Raw genomic sequence first — 15,355 nt, 5'->3', positions numbered from 1 at the left:
GAACTATCCCAAGTTAATAAACGACTAGTGCAGGCCACCATCATAAGTCGTGGTATCTACTCTGCCAGCCTGTTTTGAGATCCTCATCTCAATACAAAGAAGTTCAACAAAGAGATTATGGTCCACAAGGTTCATGAACCTTGACAGGAGACACATCCTTTTGCTATCAAATGAACTTGCTACTTCCTAACCTACCTGTTAAACTAATGGTTCCATGGTGTAATGGTTAGCACTCTGGATCTTATGATCTGAGTTCAAATCTTGGTGCAACCTTTAGTCTTTATACCTTTGCAACTAATCATGCCAATTTTTAGATAGTCAGTTTTAAACAGATCAAAACTATTGAAGGAATAGACATTTTGAAAGGGGGACCCAACCTCTTGATCATGGATACAGAGACACCTAAGTTTAAGGTCCCAATCGCAAAGACAAAGTAATCCACTAAAAAGTCCCCCGTACGGCATGTGCACAATTGAAGGGTCCAGTGGGGTTAAAATTACGCCCAACGTGGGGCTCGAACCCACGACCCTGAGATTAAGAGTCTCATGCTCTACCGACTGAGCTAGCCGGGCAGGAAGGTAGCCCAGGGAGGTTTCAAACAGCAGCCAACATGGGGCTCGAACAGAACCTGATAATAAGAATCTGGTGCGCTACCGTATGAGCTAGCCAGGCTATTTCAAAGCCACTACAAAAACTCCAGGACGTATACATTTTGCCCTCTTAATGTTGCTTGCTATTAAAGGCCAAAAAGGTGCATAGTAGGGAATTAACAAATGTTCTTTTGAGCTAGCTGGGCAATAGAGCAGCAAGTTGGTAAAAACCATTGTGACAAATAAAATATGGAGAGTACGAGCTAGCCAGGAGTTGAACCTAGAATCTTCTGATCCGTAGTCAGACGCGTTATCCATTGCGCCACTAGCCCTGCCAGAATGTTTTTCTATTGGTCCATGTCTTCTTTCTCCCAAAGCAGTTAATTGCAGCAGCAAACTGCTTTTTCCTCTACACTGAAAGTCCTTGGGTAGGCTAGGTTTGGCACATCTGAAAATAATTCCAGGACAGATTTTGTGATGCACTTCTGTGCTTTACAATAGAGTCCAATCCTCGTTAGTATAGTGGACAGTATCTCCGCCTGTCACGCGGAAGACCGGGGTTCGATTCCCCGACGGGGAGGGTTCTATCATGTTTTTACAAATCTTCACAACTGCCATCTCTTCTTGGAGATTGAGAACTATCCCAAGTGAATAAACGACTAGTGCGGGCCACCATCCTAAGTCGTGGTATCTACTCTGCCAGCCTGTTTTGAGATCCTCATCTCAATACAAAGAAGTTCAACAAAGAGATTATGGTCCACAAGGTTCATGAACCTTGACAGGAGACACATCCTTTTGCTATCAAATGAACTTGCTACTTCCTAACCTACCTGTTAAACTAATGGTTCCATGGTGTAATGGTTAGCACTCTGGATCTTATGATCTGAGTTCAAATCTTGGTGAAACCTTTAGTCTTTATACCTTTGCAACTAATCATGCCAATTTTTAGATAGTCAGTTTTAAGCAGATCAAAACTATTGAAGGAATAGACATTTTGACAGGGGGACCCACCCTCTTGATCATGGATCCAGAGACACCTAAGTTTAAGGTCCCAATCGCAAAGACAAAGTAATCCACTAAAAAGTCCCCCGTACGGCATTTGCACAATTGAAGGGTCCAGTGGGGTTAAAATTACACCCAACGTGGGGCTCGAACCCACGACCCTGAGATTAAGAGTCTCATGCTCTACCGACTGAGCTAGCCGGGCAGGAAGGTGGTCCAGGGAGGTTTCAAACAGCAGCCAACATGGGGCTCGAACAGACCATGATAATGAGAATCTGGTGCGCTACCGTATGAGCTAGCCAGGCTATTTCAAAGCCACTACAAAAACTCCAGGACGTATACATTTTGCCCTCTTAATGTTGCTTGCTATTAAAGGCCAAAAAGGTGCATAGTAGGGAATTAACAAATGTTCTTTTGAGCTAGCTGGGCAATAGAGCAGCAAGTTGGTAAAAACCATTGTGACAAATAAAATATGGAGAGTACGAGCTAGCCAGGAGTTGAACCTAGAATCTTCTGATCCGTAGTCAGACGCGTTATCCATTGCGCCACTAGCCCTGCCAGAATGTTTTTCTATTGGTCCATGTCTTCTTTCTCCCAAAGCAGTTAATTGCAGCAGCAAACTGCTTTTTCCTCTACACTGAAAGTCCTTGGGTAGGGTAGGTTTGGCACATCTGAAAATAATTCCAGGACAGATTTTGTGATGCACTTCTGTGCTTTACAATAGAGTCCAATCCTCGTTAGTATAGTGGACAGTATCTCCGCCTGTCACGCGGAAGACCGGGGTTCGATCCCCCGACGGGGAGGGTTCTATCATGTTTTTACAAATCTTCACAACTGCCATCTCTTCTTGGAGATTGAGAACTATCCCAAGTTAATAAACGACTAGTGCGGGCCACCATCCTAAGTCGTGGTATCTACTCTGCCAGCCTGTTTTGAGATCCTCATCTCAATACAAAGAAGTTCAACAAAGAGATTATGGTCCACAAGGTTCATGAACCTTGACAGGAGACACATCCTTTTGCTATCAAATGAACTTGCTACTTCCTAACCTACCTGTTAAACTAATGGTTCCATGGTGTAATGGTTAGCACTCTGGATCTTATGATCTGAGTTCAAATCTTGGTGCAACCTTTAGTCTTTATACCTTTGCAACTAATCATGCCAATTTTTAGATAGTCAGTTTTAAACAGATCAAAACTATTGAAGGAATAGACATTTTGACAGGGGGACCCAACCTCTTGATCATGGATCCAGAGACACCTAAGTTTAAGGTCCCAATCGCAAAGACAAAGTAATCCACTAAAAAGTCCCCCGTACGGCATTTGCACAATTGAAGGGTCCAGTGGGGTTAAAATTACGCCCAACGTGGGGCTCGAACCCACGACCCTGAGATTAAGAGTCTCATGCTCTACCGACTGAGCTAGCCGGGCAGGAAGGTGGTCCAGGGAGGTTTCAAACAGCAGCCAACATGGGGCTCGAACAGACCATGATAATGAGAATCTGGTGCGCTACCGTATGAGCTAGCCAGGCTATTTCAAAGCCACTATAAAAACTCCAGGACGTATACATTTTGCCCTCTTAATGTTGCTTGCTATTAAAGGCCAAAAAGGTGCATAGTAGGGAATTAACAAATGTTCTTTTGAGCTAGCTGGGCAATAGAGCAGCAAGTTGGTAAAAACCATTGTGACAAATAAAATATGGAGAGTACGAGCTAGCCAGGAGTTGAACCTAGAATCTTCTGATCCGTAGTCAGACGCGTTATCCATTGCGCCACTAGCCCTGCCAGAATGTTTTTCTATTGGTCCATGTCTTCTTTCTCCCAAAGCAGTTAATTGCAGCAGCAAACTGCTTTTTCCTCTACACTGAAAGTCCTTGGGTAGGCTAGGTTTGGCACATCTGAAAATAATTCCAGGACGGATTTTGTGATGCACTTCTGTGCTTTACAATAGAGTCCAATCCTCGTTAGTATAGTGGACAGTATCTCCGCCTGTCACGCGGAAGACCGGGGTTCGATTCCCCGACGGGGAGGGTTCTATCATGTTTTTACAAATCTTCACAACTGCCATCTCTTCTTGGAGATTGAGAACTATCCCAAGTTAATAAACGACTAGTGCGGGCCACCATCCTAAGTCGTGGTATCTACTCTGCCAGCCTGTTTTGAGATCCTCATCTCAATACAAAGAAGTTCAACAAAGAGATTATGGTCCACAAGGTTCATGAACCTTGACAGGAGACACATCCTTTTGCTATCAAATGAACTTGCTACTTCCTAACCTACCTGTTAAACTAATGGTTCCATGGTGTAATGGTTAGCACTCTGGATCTTATGATCTGAGTTCAAATCTTGGTGCAACCTTTAGTCTTTATACCTTTGCAACTAATCATGCCAATTTTTAGATAGTCAGTTTTAAACAGATCAAAACTATTGAAGGAATAGACATTTTGACAGGGGGACCCAACCTCTTGATCATGGATCCAGAGACACCTAAGTTTAAGGTCCCAATCGCAAAGACAAAGTAATCCACTAAAAAGTCCCCCGTACGGCATTTGCACAATTGAAGGGTCCAGTGGGGTTAAAATTACGCCCAACGTGGGGCTCGAACCCACGACCCTGAGATTAAGAGTCTCATGCTCTACCGACTGAGCTAGCCGGGCAGGAAGGTGGTCCAGGGAGGTTTCAAACAGCAGCCAACATGGGGCTCGAACAGACCATGATAATGAGAATCTGGTGCGCTACCGTATGAGCTAGCCAGGCTATTTCAAAGCCACTATAAAAACTCCAGGACGTATACATTTTGCCCTCTTAATGTTGCTTGCTATTAAAGGCCAAAAAGGTGCATAGTAGGGAATTAACAAATGTTCTTTTGAGCTAGCTGGGCAATAGAGCAGCAAGTTGGTAAAAACCATTGTGACAAATAAAATATGGAGAGTACGAGCTAGCCAGGAGTTGAACCTAGAATCTTCTGATCCGTAGTCAGACGCGTTATCCATTGCGCCACTAGCCCTGCCAGAATGTTTTTCTATTGGTCCATGTCTTCTTTCTCCCAAAGCAGTTAATTGCAGCAGCAAACTGCTTTTTCCTCTACACTGAAAGTCCTTGGGTAGGCTAGGTTTGGCACATCTGAAAATAATTCCAGGACAGATTTTGTGATGCACTTCTGTGCTTTACAATAGAGTCCAATCCTCGTTAGTATAGTGGACAGTATCTCCGCCTGTCACGCGGAAGACCGGGGTTCGATTCCCCGACGGGGAGGGTTCTATCATGTTTTTACAAATCTTCACAACTGCCATCTCTTCTTGGAGATTGAGAACTATCCCAAGTGAATAAACGACTAGTGCGGGCCACCATCCTAAGTCGTGGTATCTACTCTGCCAGCCTGTTTTGAGATCCTCATCTCAATACAAAGAAGTTCAACAAAGAGATTATGGTCCACAAGGTTCATGAACCTTGACAGGAGACACATCCTTTTGCTATCAAATGAACTTGCTACTTCCTAACCTACCTGTTAAACTAATGGTTCCATGGTGTAATGGTTAGCACTCTGGATCTTATGATCTGAGTTCAAATCTTGGTGCAACCTTTAGTCTTTATACCTTTGCAACTAATCATGCCAATTTTTAGATAGTCAGTTTTAAACAGATCAAAACTATTGAAGGAATAGACATTTTGACAGGGGGACCCAACCTCTTGATCATGGATCCAGAGACACCTAAGTTTAAGGTCCCAATCGCAAAGACAAAGTAATCCACTAAAAAGTCCCCCGTACGGCATTTGCACAATTGAAGGGTCCAGTGGGGTTAAAATTACGCCCAACGTGGGGCTCGAACCCACGACCCTGAGATTAAGAGTCTCATGCTCTACCGACTGAGCTAGCCGGGCAGGAAGGTGGTCCAGGGAGGTTTCAAACAGCAGCCAACATGGGGCTCGAACAGACCATGATAATGAGAATCTGGTGCGCTACCGTATGAGCTAGCCAGGCTATTTCAAAGCCACTATAAAAACTCCAGGACGTATACATTTTGCCCTCTTAATGTTGCTTGCTATTAAAGGCCAAAAAGGTGCATAGTAGGGAATTAACAAATGTTCTTTTGAGCTAGCTGGGCAATAGAGCAGCAAGTTGGTAAAAACCATTGTGACAAATAAAATATGGAGAGTACGAGCTAGCCAGGAGTTGAACCTAGAATCTTCTGATCCGTAGTCAGACGCGTTATCCATTGCGCCACTAGCCCTGCCAGAATGTTTTTCTATTGGTCCATGTCTTCTTTCTCCCAAAGCAGTTAATTGCAGCAGCAAACTGCTTTTTCCTCTACACTGAAAGTCCTTGGGTAGGCTAGGTTTGGCACATCTGAAAATAATTCCAGGACGGATTTTGTGATGCACTTCTGTGCTTTACAATAGAGTCCAATCCTCGTTAGTATAGTGGACAGTATCTCCGCCTGTCTCGCGGAAGACCGGGGTTCGATTCCCCGACGGGGAGGGTTCTATCATGTTTTTACAAATCTTCACAACTGCCATCTCTTCTTGGAGATTGAGAACTATCCCAAGTTAATAAACGACTAGTGCAGGCCACCATCATAAGTCGTGGTATCTACTCTGCCAGCCTGTTTTGATATCCTCATCTCAATACAAAGAAGTTCAACAAAGAGATTATGGTCCACAAGGTTCATGAACCTTGACAGGAGACACATCCTTTTGCTATCAAATGAACTTGCTACTTCCTAACCTACCTGTTAAACTAATGGTTCCATGGTGTAATGGTTAGCACTCTGGATCTTATGATCTGAGTTCAAATCTTGGTGCAACCTTTAGTCTTTATACCTTTGCAACTAATCATGCCAATTTTTAGATAGTCAGTTTTAAACAGATCAAAACTATTGAAAGAATAGACATTTTGAAAGGGGGACCCAACCTCTTGATCATGGATACAGAGACACCTAAGTTTAAGGTCCCAATCGCAAAGACAAAGTAATCCACTAAAAAGTCCCCCGTACGGCATGTGCACAATTGAAGGGTCCAGTGGGGTTAAAATTACGCCCAACGTGGGGCTCGAACCCACGACCCTGAGATTAAGAGTCTCATGCTCTACCGACTGAGCTAGCCGGGCAGGAAGGTAGTCCAGGGAGGTTTCAAACAGCAGCCAACATGGGGCTCGAACAGAACCTGATAATAAGAATCTGGTGCGCTACCGTATGAGCTAGCCAGGCTATTTCAAAGCCACTACAAAAACTCCAGGACGTATACATTTTGCCCTCTTAATGTTGCTTGCTATTAAAGGCCAAAAAGGTGCATAGTAGGGAATTAACAAATGTTCTTTTGAGCTAGCTGGGCAATAGAGCAGCAAGTTGGTAAAAACCATTGTGACAAATAAAATATGGAGAGTACGAGCTAGCCAGGAGTTGAACCTAGAATCTTCTGATCCATAGTCAGACGCGTTATCCATTGCGCCACTAGCCCTGCCAGAATGTTTTTCTATTGGTCCATGTCTTCTTTCTCCCAAAGCAGTTAATTGCAGCAGCAAACTGCTTTTTCCTCTACACTCAAAGTCCTTGGGTAGGGTAGGTTTGGCACATCTGAAAATAATTCCAGGACAGATTTTGTGATGCACTTCTGTGCTTTACAATAGAGTCCAATCCTCGTTAGTATAGTGGACAGTATCTCTGCCTGTCACGCGGAAGACCGGGGTTCGATTCCCCGACGGGGAGGGTTCTATCATGTTTTTACAAATCTTCACAACTGCCATCTCTTCTTGGAGATTGAGAACTATCCCAAGTTAATAAACGACTAGTGCGGGCCACCATCATAAGTCGTGGTATCTACTCTGCCAGCCTGTTTTGAGATCCTCATCTCAATACAAAGAAGTTCAACAAAGAGATTATGGTCCACAAGGTTCATGAACCTTGACAGGAGACACATCCTTTTGCTATCAAATGAACTTGCTACTTCCTAACCTACCTGTTAAACTAATGGTTCCATGGTGTAATGGTTAGCACTCTGGATCTTATGATCTGAGTTCAAATCTTGGTGCAACCTTTAGTCTTTATACCTTTGCAACTAATCATGCCAATTTTTAGATAGTCAGTTTTAAGCAGATCAAAACTATTGAAGGAATAGACATTTTGACAGGGGGACCCAACCTCTTGATCATGGATCCAGAGACACCTAAGTTTAAGCTCCCAATCGCAAAGACAAAGTAATCCACTAAAAAGTCCCCCGTACGGCATTTGCACAATTGAAGGGTCCAGTGGGGTTAAAATTACGCCCAACGTGGGGCTCGAACCCACGACCCTGAGATTAAGAGTCTCATGCTCTACCGACTGAGCTAGCCGGGCAGGAAGGTGGTACAGGGAGGTTTCAAACAGCAGCCAACATGGGGCTCGAACAGACCATGATAATGAGAATCTGGTGCGCTACCGTATGAGCTAGCCAGGCTATTTCAAAGCCACTACAAAAACTCCAGGACGTATACATTTTGCCCTCTTAATGTTGCTTGCTATTAAAGGCCAAAAAGGTGCATAGTAGGGAATTAACAAATGTTCTTTTGAGCTAGCTGGGCAATAGAGCAGCAAGTTGGTAAAAACCATTGTGACAAATAAAATATGGAGAGTACGAGCTAGCCAGGAGTTGAACCTAGAATCTTCTGATCCGTAGTCAGACGCGTTATCCATTGCGCCACTAGCCCTGCCAGAATGTTTTTCTATTGGTCCATGTCTTCTTTCTCCCAAAGCAGTTAATTGCAGCAGCAAACTGCTTTTTCCTCTACACTGAAAGTCCTTGGGTAGGCTAGGTTTGGCACATCTGAAAATAATTCCAGGACGGATTTTGTGATGCACTTCTGTGCTTTACAATAGAGTCCAATCCTCGTTAGTATAGTGGACAGTATCTCCGCCTGTCACGCGGAAGACCGGGGTTCGATTCCCCGACGGGGAGGGTTCTATCATGTTTTTACAAATCTTCACAACTGCCATCTCTTCTTGGAGATTGAGAACTATCCCAAGTTAATAAACGACTAGTGCAGGCCACCATCATAAGTCGTGGTATCTACTCTGCCAGCCTGTTTTGAGATCCTCATCTCAATACAAAGAAGTTCAACAAAGAGATTATGGTCCACAAGGTTCATCAACCTTGACAGGAGACACATCCTTTTGCTATCAAATGAACTTGCTACTTCCTAACCTACCTGTTAAACTAATGGTTCCATGGTGTAATGGTTAGCACTCTGGATCTTATGATCTGAGTTCAAATCTTGGTGCAACCTTTAGTCTTTATACCTTTGCAACTAATCATGCCAATTTTTAGATAGTCAGTTTTAAACAGATCAAAACTATTGAAGGAATAGACATTTTGAAAGGGGGACCCAACCTCTTGATCATGGATACAGAGACACCTAAGTTTAAGGTCCCAATCGCAAAGACAAAGTAATCCACTAAAAAGTCCCCCGTACGGCATGTGCACAATTGAAGGGTCCAGTGGGGTTAAAATTACGCCCAACGTGGGGCTCGAACCCACGACCCTGAGATTAAGAGTCTCATGCTCTACCGACTGAGCTAGCCGGGCAGGAAGGTAGCCCAGGGAGGTTTCAAACAGCAGCCAACATGGGGCTCGAACAGAACCTGATAATAAGAATCTGGTGCGCTACCGTATGAGCTAGCCAGGCTATTTCAAAGCCACTACAAAAACTCCAGGACGTATACATTTTGCCCTCTTAATGTTGCTTGCTATTAAAGGCCAAAAAGGTGCATAGTAGGGAATTAACAAATGTTCTTTTGAGCTAGCTGGGCAATAGAGCAGCAAGTTGGTAAAAACCATTGTGACAAATAAAATATGGAGAGTACGAGCTAGCCAGGAGTTGAACCTAGAATCTTCTGATCCGTAGTCAGACGCGTTATCCATTGCGCCACTAGCCCTGCCAGAATGTTTTTCTATTGGTCCATGTCTTCTTTCTCCCAAAGCAGTTAATTGCAGCAGCAAACTGCTTTTTCCTCTACACTGAAAGTCCTTGGGTAGGCTAGGTTTGGCACATCTGAAAATAATTCCAGGACGGATTTTGTGATGCACTTCTGTGCTTTACAATAGAGTCCAATCCTCGTTAGTATAGTGGACAGTATCTCCGCCTGTCACGCGGAAGACCGGGGTTCGATTCCCCGACGGGGAGGGTTCTATCATGTTTTTACAAATCTTCACAACTGCCATCTCTTCTTGGAGATTGAGAACTATCCCAAGTGAATAAACGACTAGTGCGGGCCACCATCATAAGTCGTGGTATCTACTCTGCCAGCCTGTTTTGAGATCCTCATCTCAATACAAAGAAGTTCAACAAAGAGATTATGGTCCACAAGGTTCATGAACCTTGACAGGAGACACATCCTTTTGCTATCAAATGAACTTGCTACTTCCTAACCTACCTGTTAAACTAATGGTTCCATGGTGTAACGGTTAGCACTCTGGATCTTATGATCTGAGTTCAAATCTTGGTGCAACCTTTAGTCTTTATACCTTTGCAACTAATCATGCCAATTTTTAGATAGTCAGTTTTAAGCAGATCAAAACTATTGAAGGAATAGACATTTTGACAGGGGGACCCAACCTCTTGATCATGGATCCAGAGACACCTAAGTTTAAGCTCCCAATCGCAAAGACAAAGTAATCCACTAAAAAGTCCCCCGTACGGCATTTGCACAATTGAAGGGTCCAGTGGGGTTAAAATTACGCCCAACGTGGGGCTCGAACCCACGACCCTGAGATTAAGAGTCTCATGCTCTACCGACTGAGCTAGCCGGGCAGGAAGGTGGTACAGGGAGGTTTCAAACAGCAGCCAACATGGGGCTCGAACAGACCATGATAATGAGAATCTGGTGCGCTACCGTATGAGCTAGCCAGGCTATTTCAAAGCCACTACAAAAACTCCAGGACGTATACATTTTGCCCTCTTAATGTTGCTTGCTATTAAAGGCCAAAAAGGTGCATAGTAGGGAATTAACAAATGTTCTTTTGAGCTAGCTGGGCAATAGAGCAGCAAGTTGGTAAAAACCATTGTGACAAATAAAATATGGAGAGTACGAGCTAGCCAGGAGTTGAACCTAGAATCTTCTGATCCGTAGTCAGACGCGTTATCCATTGCGCCACTAGCCCTGCCAGAATGTTTTTCTATTGGTCCATGTCTTCTTTCTCCCAAAGCAGTTAATTGCAGCAGCAAACTGCTTTTTCCTCTACACTGAAAGTCCTTGGGTAGGCTAGGTTTGGCACATCTGAAAATAATTCCAGGACGGATTTTGTGATGCACTTCTGTGCTTTACAATAGAGTCCAATCCTCGTTAGTATAGTGGACAGTATCTCCGCCTGTCACGCGGAAGACCGGGGTTCGATTCCCCGACGGGGAGGGTTCTATCATGTTTTTACAAATCTTCACAACTGCCATCTCTTCTTGGAGATTGAGAACTATCCCAAGTTAATAAACGACTAGTGCAGGCCACCATCATAAGTCGTGGTATCTACTCTGCCAGCCTGTTTTGAGATCCTCATCTCAATACAAAGAAGTTCAACAAAGAGATTATGGTCCACAAGGTTCATGAACCTTGACAGGAGACACATCCTTTTGCTATCAAATGAACTTGCTACTTCCTAACCTACCTGTTAAACTAATGGTTCCATGGTGTAATGGTTAGCACTCTGGATCTTATGATCTGAGTTCAAATCTTGGTGCAACCTTTAGTCTTTATACCTTTGCAACTAATCATGCCAATTTTTAGATAGTCAGTTTTAAGCAGATCAAAACTATTGAAGGAATAGACATTTTGACAGGGGGACCCAACCTCTTGATCATGGATCCAGAGACACTTAAGTTTAAGGTCCCAATCGCAAAGACAAAGTAATCCAATAAAAAGTCCCCCGTACGGCATTTGCAAAATTGAAGGGTCCAGTGGGGTTAAAATTACGCCCAACGTGGGGCTCGAACCCACGACCCTGAGATTAAGAGTCTCATGCTCTACCGACTGAGCTAGCCGGGCAGGAAGGTGGTCCAGGGAGGTTTCAAACAGCAGCCAACATGGGGCTCGAACAGACCATGATAATGAGAATCTGGTGCGCTACCGTATGAGCTAGCCAGGCTATTTCAAAGCCACTACAAAAACTCCAGGACGTATACATTTTGCCCTCTTAATGTTGCTTGCTATTAAAGGCCAAAAAGGTGCATAGTAGGGAATTAACAAATGTTCTTTTGAGCTAGCTGGGCAATAGAGCAGCAAGTTGGTAAAAACCATTGTGACAAATAAAATATGGAGAGTACGAGCTAGCCAGGAGTTGAACCTAGAATCTTCTGATCCGTAGTCAGACGCGTTATCCATTGCGCCACTAGCCCTGCCAGAATGTTTTTCTATTGGTCCATGTCTTCTTTCTCCCAAAGCAGTTAATTGCAGCAGCAAACTGCTTTTTCCTCTACACTGAAAGTCCTTGGGTAGGCTAGGTTTGGCACATCTGAAAATAATTCCAGGACGGATTTTGTGATGCACTTCTGTGCTTTACAATAGAGTCCAATCCTCGTTAGTATAGTGGACAGTATCTCCGCCTGTCACGCGGAAGACCGGGGTTCGATTCCCCGACGGGGAGGGTTCTATCATGTTTTTACAAATCTTCACAACTGCCATCTCTTCTTGGAGATTGAGAACTATCCCAAGTTAATAAACGACTAGTGCAGGCCACCATCATAAGTCGTGGTATCTACTCTGCCAGCCTGTTTTGAGATCCTCATCTCAATACAAAGAAGTTCAACAAAGAGATTATGGTCCACAAGGTTCATGAACCTTGACAGGAGACACATCCTTTTGCTATCAAATGAACTTGCTACTTCCTAACCTACCTGTTAAACTAATGGTTCCATGGTGTAATGGTTAGCACTCTGGATCTTATGATCTGAGTTCAAATCTTGGTGCAACCTTTAGTCTTTATACCTTTGCAACTAATCATGCCAATTTTTAGATAGTCAGTTTTAAACAGATCAAAACTATTGAAGGAATAGACATTTTGAAAGGGGGACCCAACCTCTTGATCATGGATACAGAGACACCTAAGTTTAAGGTCCCAATCGCAAAGACAAAGTAATCCACTAAAAAGTCCCCCGTACGGCATGTGCACAATTGAAGGGTCCAGTGGGGTTAAAATTACGCCCAACGTGGGGCTCGAACCCACGACCCTGAGATTAAGAGTCTCATGCTCTACCGACTGAGCTAGCCGGGCAGGAAGGTAGCCCAGGGAGGTTTCAAACAGCAGCCAACATGGGGCTCGAACAGAACCTGATAATAAGAATCTGGTGCGCTACCGTATGAGCTAGCCAGGCTATTTCAAAGCCACTACAAAAACTCCAGGACGTATACATTTTGCCCTCTTAATGTTGCTTGCTATTAAAGGCCAAAAAGGTGCATAGTAGGGAATTAACAAATGTTCTTTTGAGCTAGCTGGGCAATAGAGCAGCAAGTTGGTAAAAACCATTGTGACAAATAAAATATGGAGAGTACGAGCTAGCCAGGAGTTGAACCTAGAATCTTCTGATCCGTAGTCAGACGCGTTATCCATTGCGCCACTAGCCCTGCCAGAATGTTTTTCTATTGGTCCATGTCTTCTTTCTCCCAAAGCAGTTAATTGCAGCAGCAAACTGCTTTTTCCTCTACACTGAAAGTCCTTGGGTAGGCTAGGTTTGGCACATCTGAAAATAATTCCAGGACGGATTTTGTGATGCACTTCTGTGCTTTACAATAGAGTCCAATCCTCGTTAGTATAGTGGACAGTATCTCCGCCTGTCACGCGGAAGACCGGGGTTCGATTCCCCGACGGGGAGGGTTCTATCATGTTTTTACAAATCTTCACAACTGCCATCTCTTCTTGGAGATTGAGAACTATCCCAAGTGAATAAACGACTAGTGCGGGCCACCATCATAAGTCGTGGTATCTACTCTGCCAGCCTGTTTTGAGATCCTCATCTCAATACAAAGAAGTTCAACAAAGAGATTATGGTCCACAAGGTTCATGAACCTTGACAGGAGACACATCCTTTTGCTATCAAATGAACTTGCTACTTCCTAACCTACCTGTTAAACTAATGGTTCCATGGTGTAATGGTTAGCACTCTGGATCTTATGATCTGAGTTCAAATCTTGGTGCAACCTTTAGTCTTTATACCTTTGCAACTAATCATGCCAATTTTTAGATAGTCAGTTTTAAGCAGATCAAAACTATTGAAGGAATAGACATTTTGACAGGGGGACCCAACCTCTTGATCATGGATCCAGAGACACCTAAGTTTAAGCTCCCAATCGCAAAGACAAAGTAATCCACTAAAAAGTCCCCCGTACGGCATTTGCACAATTGAAGGGTCCAGTGGGGTTAAAATTACGCCCAACGTGGGGCTCGAACCCACGACCCTGAGATTAAGAGTCTCATGCTCTACCGACTGAGCTAGCCGGGCAGGAAGGTGGTACAGGGAGGTTTCAAACAGCAGCCAACATGGGGCTCGAACAGACCATGATAATGAGAATCTGGTGCGCTACCGTATGAGCTAGCCAGGCTATTTCAAAGCCACTACAAAAACTCCAGGACGTATACATTTTGCCCTCTTAATGTTGCTTGCTATTAAAGGCCAAAAAGGTGCATAGTAGGGAATTAACAAATGTTCTTTTGAGCTAGCTGGGCAATAGAGCAGCAAGTTGGTAAAAACCATTGTGACAAATAAAATATGGAGAGTACGAGCTAGCCAGGAGTTGAACCTAGAATCTTCTGATCCGTAGTCAGACGCGTTATCCATTGCGCCACTAGCCCTGCCAGAATGTTTTTCTATTGGTCCATGTCTTCTTTCTCCCAAAGCAGTTAATTGCAGCAGCAAACTGCTTTTTCCTCTACACTGAAAGTCCTTGGGTAGGCTAGGTTTGGCACATCTGAAAATAATTCCAGGACGGATTTTGTGATGCACTTCTGTGCTTTACAATAGAGTCCAATCCTCGTTAGTATAGTGGACAGTATCTCCGCCTGTCACGCGGAAGACCGGGGTTCGATTCCCCGACGGGGAGGGTTCTATCATGTTTTTACAAATCTTCACAACTGCCATCTCTTCTTGGAGATTGAGAACTATCCCAAGTTAATAAACGACTAGTGCAGGCCACCATCATAAGTCGTGGTATCTACTCTGCCAGCCTGTTTTGAGATCCTCATCTCAATACAAAGAAGTTCAACAAAGAGATTATGGTCCACAAGGTTCATGAACCTTGACAGGAGACACATCCTTTTGCTATCAAATGAACTTGCTACTTCCTAACCTACCTGTTAAACTAATGGTTCCATGGTGTAATGGTTAGCACTCTGGATCTTATGATCTGAGTTCAAATCTTGGTGCAACCTTTAGTCTTTATACCTTTGCAACTAATCATGCCAATTTTTAGATAGTCAGTTTTAAACAGATCAAAACTATTGAAGGAATAGACATTTTGAAAGGGGGACCCAACCTCTTGATCATGGATACAGAGACACCTAAGTTTAAGGTCCCAATCGCAAAGACAAAGTAATCCACTAAAAAGTCCCCCGTACGGCATGTGCACAATTGAAGGGTCCAGTGGGGTTAAAATTACGCCCAACGTGGGGCTCGAACCCACGACCCTGAGATTAAGAGTCTCATGCTCTACCGACTGAGCTAGCCGGGCAGGAAGGTAGCCCAGGGAGGTTTCAAACAGCAGCCAACATGGGGCTCGAACAGAACCTGATAATAAGAATCTGGTGCGCTACC

General features: G+C 44.0%; 33 non-coding genes across 33 annotated transcripts; 9 read left to right on the top strand and 24 right to left on the bottom strand.

Annotated features, from left to right (window-relative positions):
- Positions 1-499: 499 nt before the first annotated feature.
- On the bottom strand, positions 500-572 carry trnak-cuu (transfer RNA lysine (anticodon CUU)). Its single transcript has one exon. It is a non-coding gene; the product is annotated as a tRNA-Lys (tRNA).
- Positions 573-849: 277 nt separating this feature from the next.
- On the bottom strand, positions 850-922 carry trnar-acg (transfer RNA arginine (anticodon ACG)). Its single transcript has one exon. It is a non-coding gene; the product is annotated as a tRNA-Arg (tRNA).
- A 176-nt stretch (positions 923-1,098) lies between these two features.
- On the top strand, positions 1,099-1,170 carry trnad-guc (transfer RNA aspartic acid (anticodon GUC)). The gene has a single exon. It is a non-coding gene; the product is annotated as a tRNA-Asp (tRNA).
- A 904-nt stretch (positions 1,171-2,074) lies between these two features.
- On the bottom strand, positions 2,075-2,147 carry trnar-acg (transfer RNA arginine (anticodon ACG)). Its single transcript has one exon. It is a non-coding gene; the product is annotated as a tRNA-Arg (tRNA).
- Positions 2,148-2,949: 802 nt separating this feature from the next.
- On the bottom strand, positions 2,950-3,022 carry trnak-cuu (transfer RNA lysine (anticodon CUU)). Its single transcript has one exon. It is a non-coding gene; the product is annotated as a tRNA-Lys (tRNA).
- A 277-nt stretch (positions 3,023-3,299) lies between these two features.
- Positions 3,300-3,372, bottom strand: trnar-acg (transfer RNA arginine (anticodon ACG)). The gene has a single exon. It is a non-coding gene; the product is annotated as a tRNA-Arg (tRNA).
- Positions 3,373-3,548: 176 nt separating this feature from the next.
- trnad-guc (transfer RNA aspartic acid (anticodon GUC)) lies at positions 3,549-3,620 on the top strand. The gene has a single exon. It is a non-coding gene; the product is annotated as a tRNA-Asp (tRNA).
- A 554-nt stretch (positions 3,621-4,174) lies between these two features.
- On the bottom strand, positions 4,175-4,247 carry trnak-cuu (transfer RNA lysine (anticodon CUU)). Its single transcript has one exon. It is a non-coding gene; the product is annotated as a tRNA-Lys (tRNA).
- A 277-nt stretch (positions 4,248-4,524) lies between these two features.
- On the bottom strand, positions 4,525-4,597 carry trnar-acg (transfer RNA arginine (anticodon ACG)). The gene has a single exon. It is a non-coding gene; the product is annotated as a tRNA-Arg (tRNA).
- Positions 4,598-4,773: 176 nt separating this feature from the next.
- Positions 4,774-4,845, top strand: trnad-guc (transfer RNA aspartic acid (anticodon GUC)). The gene has a single exon. It is a non-coding gene; the product is annotated as a tRNA-Asp (tRNA).
- A 554-nt stretch (positions 4,846-5,399) lies between these two features.
- On the bottom strand, positions 5,400-5,472 carry trnak-cuu (transfer RNA lysine (anticodon CUU)). The gene has a single exon. It is a non-coding gene; the product is annotated as a tRNA-Lys (tRNA).
- A 277-nt stretch (positions 5,473-5,749) lies between these two features.
- trnar-acg (transfer RNA arginine (anticodon ACG)) lies at positions 5,750-5,822 on the bottom strand. The gene has a single exon. It is a non-coding gene; the product is annotated as a tRNA-Arg (tRNA).
- An 802-nt stretch (positions 5,823-6,624) lies between these two features.
- trnak-cuu (transfer RNA lysine (anticodon CUU)) lies at positions 6,625-6,697 on the bottom strand. The gene has a single exon. It is a non-coding gene; the product is annotated as a tRNA-Lys (tRNA).
- Positions 6,698-6,974: 277 nt separating this feature from the next.
- trnah-aug (transfer RNA histidin (anticodon AUG)) lies at positions 6,975-7,047 on the bottom strand. The gene has a single exon. It is a non-coding gene; the product is annotated as a tRNA-His (tRNA).
- Positions 7,048-7,849: 802 nt separating this feature from the next.
- trnak-cuu (transfer RNA lysine (anticodon CUU)) lies at positions 7,850-7,922 on the bottom strand. The gene has a single exon. It is a non-coding gene; the product is annotated as a tRNA-Lys (tRNA).
- A 277-nt stretch (positions 7,923-8,199) lies between these two features.
- trnar-acg (transfer RNA arginine (anticodon ACG)) lies at positions 8,200-8,272 on the bottom strand. The gene has a single exon. It is a non-coding gene; the product is annotated as a tRNA-Arg (tRNA).
- A 176-nt stretch (positions 8,273-8,448) lies between these two features.
- Positions 8,449-8,520, top strand: trnad-guc (transfer RNA aspartic acid (anticodon GUC)). Its single transcript has one exon. It is a non-coding gene; the product is annotated as a tRNA-Asp (tRNA).
- A 554-nt stretch (positions 8,521-9,074) lies between these two features.
- Positions 9,075-9,147, bottom strand: trnak-cuu (transfer RNA lysine (anticodon CUU)). Its single transcript has one exon. It is a non-coding gene; the product is annotated as a tRNA-Lys (tRNA).
- Positions 9,148-9,424: 277 nt separating this feature from the next.
- On the bottom strand, positions 9,425-9,497 carry trnar-acg (transfer RNA arginine (anticodon ACG)). Its single transcript has one exon. It is a non-coding gene; the product is annotated as a tRNA-Arg (tRNA).
- Positions 9,498-9,673: 176 nt separating this feature from the next.
- On the top strand, positions 9,674-9,745 carry trnad-guc (transfer RNA aspartic acid (anticodon GUC)). Its single transcript has one exon. It is a non-coding gene; the product is annotated as a tRNA-Asp (tRNA).
- Positions 9,746-10,299: 554 nt separating this feature from the next.
- trnak-cuu (transfer RNA lysine (anticodon CUU)) lies at positions 10,300-10,372 on the bottom strand. The gene has a single exon. It is a non-coding gene; the product is annotated as a tRNA-Lys (tRNA).
- A 277-nt stretch (positions 10,373-10,649) lies between these two features.
- trnar-acg (transfer RNA arginine (anticodon ACG)) lies at positions 10,650-10,722 on the bottom strand. The gene has a single exon. It is a non-coding gene; the product is annotated as a tRNA-Arg (tRNA).
- A 176-nt stretch (positions 10,723-10,898) lies between these two features.
- On the top strand, positions 10,899-10,970 carry trnad-guc (transfer RNA aspartic acid (anticodon GUC)). The gene has a single exon. It is a non-coding gene; the product is annotated as a tRNA-Asp (tRNA).
- A 554-nt stretch (positions 10,971-11,524) lies between these two features.
- trnak-cuu (transfer RNA lysine (anticodon CUU)) lies at positions 11,525-11,597 on the bottom strand. The gene has a single exon. It is a non-coding gene; the product is annotated as a tRNA-Lys (tRNA).
- Positions 11,598-11,874: 277 nt separating this feature from the next.
- trnar-acg (transfer RNA arginine (anticodon ACG)) lies at positions 11,875-11,947 on the bottom strand. Its single transcript has one exon. It is a non-coding gene; the product is annotated as a tRNA-Arg (tRNA).
- A 176-nt stretch (positions 11,948-12,123) lies between these two features.
- trnad-guc (transfer RNA aspartic acid (anticodon GUC)) lies at positions 12,124-12,195 on the top strand. Its single transcript has one exon. It is a non-coding gene; the product is annotated as a tRNA-Asp (tRNA).
- Positions 12,196-12,749: 554 nt separating this feature from the next.
- trnak-cuu (transfer RNA lysine (anticodon CUU)) lies at positions 12,750-12,822 on the bottom strand. The gene has a single exon. It is a non-coding gene; the product is annotated as a tRNA-Lys (tRNA).
- A 277-nt stretch (positions 12,823-13,099) lies between these two features.
- trnar-acg (transfer RNA arginine (anticodon ACG)) lies at positions 13,100-13,172 on the bottom strand. The gene has a single exon. It is a non-coding gene; the product is annotated as a tRNA-Arg (tRNA).
- Positions 13,173-13,348: 176 nt separating this feature from the next.
- On the top strand, positions 13,349-13,420 carry trnad-guc (transfer RNA aspartic acid (anticodon GUC)). The gene has a single exon. It is a non-coding gene; the product is annotated as a tRNA-Asp (tRNA).
- Positions 13,421-13,974: 554 nt separating this feature from the next.
- trnak-cuu (transfer RNA lysine (anticodon CUU)) lies at positions 13,975-14,047 on the bottom strand. The gene has a single exon. It is a non-coding gene; the product is annotated as a tRNA-Lys (tRNA).
- A 277-nt stretch (positions 14,048-14,324) lies between these two features.
- On the bottom strand, positions 14,325-14,397 carry trnar-acg (transfer RNA arginine (anticodon ACG)). The gene has a single exon. It is a non-coding gene; the product is annotated as a tRNA-Arg (tRNA).
- Positions 14,398-14,573: 176 nt separating this feature from the next.
- On the top strand, positions 14,574-14,645 carry trnad-guc (transfer RNA aspartic acid (anticodon GUC)). Its single transcript has one exon. It is a non-coding gene; the product is annotated as a tRNA-Asp (tRNA).
- Positions 14,646-15,199: 554 nt separating this feature from the next.
- On the bottom strand, positions 15,200-15,272 carry trnak-cuu (transfer RNA lysine (anticodon CUU)). Its single transcript has one exon. It is a non-coding gene; the product is annotated as a tRNA-Lys (tRNA).
- Between the last annotated feature and the right edge of the window lie 83 nt (positions 15,273-15,355).

The sequence above is a fragment of the Callionymus lyra genome, chromosome 4 (genome assembly GCF_982586985.1).
Source record: "Callionymus lyra chromosome 4, fCalLyr1.hap1.1, whole genome shotgun sequence".
NCBI classification, from domain to species: Eukaryota; Metazoa; Chordata; class Actinopteri; order Syngnathiformes; family Callionymidae; genus Callionymus; species Callionymus lyra.
Note: the sequence above shows the minus strand (reverse complement) of the source record. Positions and strands in the feature narration are given on the sequence as shown.